The sequence below is a fragment of the Lutjanus erythropterus genome, chromosome 12 (assembly GCF_056507025.1).
Source record: "Lutjanus erythropterus isolate fLutEry1 chromosome 12, fLutEry1.hap2, whole genome shotgun sequence".
Classification (NCBI taxonomy): domain Eukaryota; kingdom Metazoa; phylum Chordata; class Actinopteri; order Lutjaniformes; family Lutjanidae; genus Lutjanus; species Lutjanus erythropterus.
The window spans coordinates 18,102,980-18,110,386 of NC_139328.1; positions in this window are offsets into that span (position 1 = coordinate 18,102,980).

Sequence of the window (7,407 nt, forward strand, 5' to 3'; positions counted from 1 at the left end):
CAACTGTGTCCCAATATAACCTGAATATCTGAAGTTATTTTTGAAACAGATGTTAAAATGCTTTGCACAGATAGAATAGTGACGAGATATTACATTAGATATGAAAAAGTGTGTGTTATTTGCTGTTAATTAGGGGTAAAGTTGTCCTCTAGAACCACACTGAAACTTCACTGTTGAAGTTTCATTCATGATGAATGCTGCACATTTTTCTCGACCGTTGCTCTCAAATTATCCACCTTCTCATCATTGCCTGCCTGCCTGGAGGGAGGAACAACAACAAAGGTTGACATAGCATGTAGCTCTCCAACACCTGTTTGTGTGTGTGCACAGGTGTGTGTATGTGTGTGTGCGTGTGAGTGAGAGAGAGGGAGAGAAAGAGACCTTGGCCCTTCCGTCTCTCTGTCTCTTTTCAGCTTGTGGTTCTTTGCTGTCGTCTCTCTGATCTTTTGACCCTGAGGCGAGAGTCTCCAGCTCCTCTTCATTCAACCACTCACACACTCTGACACTGAGCCAACTGTGTTATATCTGCCTTTAAAACACTCACTGTATCTGCACAAAAACTCCTTTCATTAAACCATATTTTCTGCCAGCCAACTTCACAACCTTAATGAGTTAAACTGTGAGTTAAAAGAACGCTGTGGACCAAAACACAACATGTATTCCCTGTATTACGAATCCTCCACTCCAGCAGAAATCGTTTACTCTTCTTGTATGTTGACTTAGAGCAGTCATTTCCAAACTTACACACTGGCACAGTTTGAAATCTGAAAATATTCTGCTTCCCACCCAAACCTTTAATTACAACTCTGATCAACACAAAACCAGTAACAAGATAAAACATACATTCAGGTGTTAACATGGACACTAATTACAGTGTAATAGTAATTAATTTAAATCTCATGTCTTTGTTTAATCAAAAGTATTTTATGGTCATTTCAAACTTATAAAATGTAAAAGTTTTATTCATTTATTTTCAATGACCTCTCACGGCCCACCTGAGGTTCCTTCACGGCCCACCAGCTGACCACAGCCCACACTTTGGGAATCACTTACTTAGAGAAATAAGATCCTGTTATGTTACAAAATGTGTAAAGAAAGATTAAATAGAATAAATCGGTGGGGAAACATTTGTCAACATGATTTGATTATGTAAATGTTTACTACAATCAGTGTTGCCAGATTGTTTGGTTTTCCTCCCAGTGGGGTGGTTTTGGGAGGCATCGTGTGGGGTGAAATGGACTTGGGTGGATGGTCAGGATTTGGGCTGGTTTACTATGAAATTACTACATTAAGATGTATTCATAAATTGTATTCCTTAGTTATGCGAATACATTCAGTCACTCAGAACAGTTTTGATATGACATAATATTTATTCATTCTGCTGAGAAGAGATATGAGTTACCACCCACCCGCAGCTCACCCTGTAAACACACAACCTGTAGTGTTTTTACAAATTTGCATTTTCATTGTGACACAAACCTCTGTGTTTGCAACATTACAACATCATTATGTGTTTGGCTTTTTGATTGCATGAGATTGTGTCTCTCTATTTCTCATTCTTTCTCTTTCTCTCTCCATCTTGCATATATATGTAGGGTGGTGCTGGATGAAAAAAAAAATAAATAATAATAATCAATGCATGCATTCTTCCTCCTTTTCAAAACTTGTTGCTCTCTGTTCCTATAATGCAACTTGACTGCCATCAGTTTTGTTGGAGATACAGTTACATGATGTTAGCAAAGAAGTAATGTAGCTTTGAGCTAAAAATCTCAACCAGCAGGCTGTTAAATTCACTTTTTTCTAACTCCACCCTCTGATTTTTCTCATTTTCAAACATGTAATCTTCAGCTCCAATCAACACTGACTCATTTGAGGTAATTTATCAGACTTCACACAGCTTCCCTCTGGAGCTACAAAAGGATTTATACAACTGTTTCACATACGCAGGTGCACTCACCAAGATATCCAAGCACTTACTGAAGGTTAAGTTTAGCTTTTCAGTCTACAAAACACTGCTGGAGTTTAACAGGAAAACAGCCTTGCAGAATATCCCAACAAAGTGAATAGTGACCAGTTTTCAAATGTAAAAAAGCAACTGAAAAAAACAAACAAACTTAAACATGCAAACTTGACTTTTAAGATGTCATTTGCACCATGTTTTTAGTCTTCACTGTAGGATCTACAGTGTTAGTTGTGTTAGTGTTAGCTTGGAATTACATTCATGCACGTGTGCACATGTCTAAACTAGGTGTGTGTGGTGTGATGGTGTGTGCGCAAGTGAACGGCACATCTGCCCTTCAGGAAACTTGGACGACACCAGGTGAGCAGTATCAAGGCATTTTATGATTTTTTTTTTTCAGTTGTTTTGCTGTGAAACTCCAGCAGTGTTGTGAGGACTAAAAAACTAAACCTGACCTACAATTGGCATGAGGGTCAGTGAGGGTGGGTGGCTGAATTTTATTTTTTGGGGAGGGATATCAGGTTTAAAAAAGTTTAATAAACCTTGTTGAGTTCTGGTATAGTCAACTTAAAAAAAATATTTACCAGGTACCAAGAAAAAAATTGTCTCAAAGTGCCAATATATATTTTACAGTGTGAAGTTTATATCCATGCTGTCACATAGAGAGATGCTTGTGAAGGAGGCCCAACGGACACAAAAACGGTATTTCACGTGCTGATCCAATAATCCTCCAATCCTTAATCAGTAGAGCAATCCTCCTCCACTAAGGGAGTTCTAATTAATTTCTATTGTCTGCAGTCTTAACCCTCGCGGCTGCCTCCCTCTATACGCTCCATGGTATTTGCTCTTTTTCCTCTAATCCTGGATCCACGCTCTGGGAGAGTGACTCCAGCCCTCCTTTCTCCTTCTCAATTCCTTCTTTTCTCTGGATCCGGAAAAGCCGCAAAGCAAGATCCGGACAAACAGACTGATGGGATTTGCAAGAAGCCCGGAAGGAGAGTATTAATAAGGAGGCTGTATAGAAGAGAGGCTGGAGGCAGGGGGGTGAAACTGGGTGGCTTGTTCTGGTGTGCTGACCCCTGCGTTGTCCTGTGTGGCTAATCAAAGCATCGCTGCACCCTCTTTGTGTCTCTGCAGGAATGTGATCCATGAGAGGTGGAAATAAGACTGCTTTGATTGTCAAAAGGCTCAACGGGACAGTAAAACCAGTGAAAAACACTATTTTTCATCACATTTCCTGTAGAGAGTGTTGATGTTACTGCATAAAAAAACTCTGTCTTGGAGCAATGTGATTATGATTTTCCCTGTAAATGCTGAAACTTGTTATTCACTTTTCAAACCTTCAGGGATTTTTCTAACATGCTTTCTGCATTAAGCATTTATCATCAGTGTCCCTAAACATGTCAGAGCAGATGAATGTGTGTGGGGACATTTCAAAGTCGCTGTCTCTCTGGTTCTGATTAAGGCCGTGTTCTGAAGAGCTGGATGACTGCACTGTTTTCTGTTTGCCTCTTTTTTTCATGTCTCCCCGTCTCCCCGTTTGTGTCATTTCTCGAGAGTGTTGTAAAAGACGGAATGAGGAGGGAGTGGCGCACAATGAACATAAAACTCAAACTGAGTTATGGGATGTTAATTGTTTAACTGTTTATTGTTTGTTACAGTATATCAGGCCAGAGGAGTTATTGACAGCAACAGCTGTTTTCAGAGACATGTTTGCATCATCTTGAGTTTAACTTTTTCAACCCTACTGACTTACTGGTGGGTCTGTCAAGCTTCAAGCCAAACTTTGCTCCAACAGCACAGGATTTTATCTTAAATGCTAGTAGAGATCCCAAACTTAATAAATGTACTACATATGTCAGGTTAAATTTTAGGAAACTGGGTATAAGATGATGCTTAAGACGTGATATTTGCATTTAATGGCATTGTGCAGCCATATTAAACAATAGAGTATTTAATTCAGTGTAAATAAGTCAGTTTAGCTCATCCTTCTTCTCCTCAAAGTGTTTTTCAAATCATTTAGACACAGTAGCTCTTAATGGCACAACATACTTGGGCTCGACGTACCAAACTACCGTCAGCTCTTGGAATCCCTCGCCCTCTACTACACTGAGCCATAATACTGGCATAGATGCAGGCGTGCATCACTTTCTCCTCCCAGCTAGCAGCAACGTGATCTTTGCCAGGCATCCTCAGACATAGCATGGTGCTTGTTCGGTACTACTAAACTGAAGAGTAGCATCACACAATTTACATTTGACTTTGTTGCCTTTCTGGAGGAAATGTTTCCACACCAAGCTTCATTTCTGTTTTTACCTCAGACTGCCGGCTAGCAAAGCAGAATGTGTGGGTTTGCAACCTATACATGCATGCATTCGTAACCAGTCAAAAATATTCTCAGTGTTTTAACTTTCTATGATCGACCACTGACCTCCCTCGTGTAAACATACTGTAGCTTCAGTAAAGAGTTGACACAGAATATTTACATGTGTAGTATGTAATAGTGTGAGGCATGTGGAGATAATTTTAACATCCTCACAATTACCTAAACCTGCAGAGCTGGCCTGGCTTGACTTGGTTTGAGTCAGCCCACCATGGCAGGAGTTTGTATTCCCACTACTAACAGGGCTACCCACTTGAATGTGTGTCTTTTACCTGAAGATGAGATTGAGGAGGCTCAAGTCAAGCAGCTCTATAGCGGTGAATAAACTGTTCATGCTCTTGAATAAACACTGTTTCCTTCACTTCTTCACAGTAAAAGACACTTGAAGTGCCAGAATACTAGAACTGTCGTAAAGTGGTCATTTTGATCTTTTGCAAAGTTTACAACAACTCTGGTGATACTGTTAAACTGGCATTGTCTGCTGCTACTTCAAATGGTCTCCATTTAGTTGGTCTTGACTGTGACATTGGATTTAGTATATCGCTTTCATATGGTCCAAATCTATGCAGGAAGTCCCTCTTTTGGTCCCATGTTGTTCCCTCCACAATGAAATAACCCTGACGGCATCACAAAGAGTTTTATTTTCAGACTTTGGAAATCTCAAGAGTTTCAGAAGATATCATGCAACTGTTTTCACAGGCTGAGTAGAACTTTTCAGGAGAAGTAAACTGATCTTAATGTGTAAAATCAGTGGAGTGCTCCTTTAAACGGAGGTTTAAAAAAAAAAGAAAAGAAATGTATCTGCAAACAAGACTGTACTTGACCTATGTTTGCTCCTACTGCAGATGGATGACTGTGATGATTCTTAGAAAAACTCACTTAAACAATGAGTCAAACATGTGAGGTAGCCCTGAGCCCAGTCGAGAAGGCCTGGCTCCAAGTTCAGGTTCAATATGGCCGACATCTGCTGCTGCTGCAGAGACAATTGAAATAGTACAGTTAAATCAATCCAGACTAGGAGCGGGAATCAGAGACACAGAGGGGGGGAAAAAGCAGAGAGGAGAGAGGCTCATCTGTGTTGTTTTGCTAAATCCTCCAGTGTGCAATGAGAGCTCCCATTGTCTCTTGAACATGAAAAAAGAAAAGGTCCCAGAAACAAGGGACAGTACCCAAGGGAGAACATGCAAAGGCTGAAGAAAAACAGTTCCTGCTGTCCTCATCTTATTTTCTTTTCCCTCAATCATTTAACAAGTTTTTTTTAATATCACATACACCCCAGACTTTCATGTCCACCTTACAGTAGCTTTAAAAAAAATGCTGTTCCACAGAAAGACCCAGATGTTACGTTAAGTTTTTTAAGGCCTCGTGCTTTTGAGTGATTACTTCCTCCAGGAGACCTCCAGGTCCTCCTGCGGGTGTGAGGTGATTGACAGTAAGCAGAGCGTAATGTAATGCAGCGCTGATATGAAAACACTCCACTCGGCACAGAGGAATAATGATAAAACCAAAACACTGACAGAAGCCATATAAGCTGTCATGTTTTCTGTGATGGATTGTTTACTGTAGGCGATTTCCAAGATTGCTGAGGTTGTTTTTCATCGTGGACAAGAATGAGCAGCTCCTCCTGATGGATGAAAAACAACTAAACGATAAAAATGGAAACAAGGATAGAAGCTTTACTGGCACAAGCCAAAAGAGGATAAAATCCATGATGCAGCTCGACCCTTTCTCCTTCTAAATCAACCTAAAAGAGGCCTGAGCTGCAACCCCAGCATGCCAGAGTTGGGATTCTTGTGGTTTTTGTGGCCTCTGGACCGTCCAGCGGACTTTGGCCTCCTTGGACAGGCCTCTGTTTGTCCTCTGTGGTGCCAGCTGCTTGGTGAACACAGGCTGACTCGACAGACACCGTGCTGCTCTGTATGAAGCTGACAGAGGAAGCTGAGGTCTTCAGCCGACTGATGCGGCAGTGATTTATGCTAAAAGCACAACCATAACCATAAATATACAGGATGAAAGGGGTACTAAGTGTCTGAAAAGCAGGGACACAAGAGAACAACTAGAAAAAGTAAAGCTGACAGTATGCTTCTTCAGTGTTTGTCGGATTTTCCAGTAACTCTGGAGACCCCTTCCTTCCACATTTTTCGAACCCTGGAAATTGACAGTTTCTGTGATTTTCTGAAACTGACAATCCAATATTCATTGGATATATAAAATATAATCAAGATAATAATGAATATAATATAATATATAACTCATAACCTTTGGCTTTTGTTTGATATCTAGTATTAGAAAAAAAAACATGGATATTTCCAATCTCTCATTGGTGTAGTTAGCACATATTAACTTGGAGGACTAACTTGGCTTGTTTACTATATTATGTGAACATCCTGCTGAACCCTGTTCAAAAATCTGGCAATTGCAAGTGTTGATTGATAGTTCACATGAAAAAAAAAACAGATTAAATATAAATAGCAATTCTGATTCACCTTTTAAAAACAGGATAAAGGGCACACACTGGACCTTGAGTCCACCAGTGGCCCCTGGGATCCACATTTTCTATTGATTTCTACAGATTTTTCTGGATTTGAGAAAAGACTGTATGGATTTCCATTAAAAGTTGTAGCATGCTGTCCCAATGGGAGCCGATGAATTAATGTAAATTTGGTGGACTTGCTGAAACAGTTTTTAACACTTCTGTCCAGATTTCTCAAGCTACAGATGGCAGATGTTGTCCAAGGTTTCATTTTGGTGCCTCATAACAACACATGTTAATAGCATTTGTTCAACATAATAATGTTAACAGGCAGCATCGCACCAGTTGGCAACTTGTAAACAAAGCATGAAAAAGAAATAACAATAAATAACTGTTCTGTTGAAGGGCTGCCACAAAGCCTTATATAGAGACTTCATTTTATTTCTGTCCAAGTGGTTTTCCCCTGGGTGTGACGGCAGCTGCAGCCATCAAAGACTCTGGCAGGAGTCTGAGGAGGAGAACAGAAAGCTGTGAAACGCTTCCTGACTGTCCAGCTGCTCACAGGTGGCAGGAAGATGACTGGACAGCAGC